Below are 476 nucleotides of genomic sequence, written 5' to 3'. Positions count from 1 at the left end.
CTACTAAATTTGAGTAGAATGAATTAAATCTAAATGTGTCACCTTTAAGAGGGGCTTGAATCATTTTTTTGAGTGTATTTGTCTGCAAGTGAATGCATCAGAATGGAGCGGAGCCCTCCTGACTCAGCATGATTTGAATAATTACTCTGAAATGCAGTTTTAATCTCAATTTTATTTATTTTTATCCTCCATCATGAGAAAAATGCTACAATAACATGCTAAAACACAATTTTTTCCGGAGGGGATCTTCAAGTCCAAAGTCCTAAAATTTGTAATAAAAATAAACTTTTTTTGACACTTGTCAACAAACTACTTTGAACCATAGAGACGAAACAAACAAAAAAACAATAACAAAAAACAAGCAAGATTTTATTTTTAGAGGGAATTTTTTTTTTAGACCAGACCAGACTGGTGCCAAAAAAATACCTAAGCTAAAACAGCGCGGTTAAGTTAGTTTCATATTCGACATTCGTCAG

Source organism: Oryzias melastigma, linkage group LG16, assembly GCF_002922805.2.
Source record: "Oryzias melastigma strain HK-1 linkage group LG16, ASM292280v2, whole genome shotgun sequence".
Classification (NCBI taxonomy): Eukaryota; Metazoa; Chordata; class Actinopteri; order Beloniformes; family Adrianichthyidae; genus Oryzias; species Oryzias melastigma.
The sequence above is the reverse complement of the archived record's forward strand: the minus strand, read 5'-3'. Positions refer to the sequence as shown.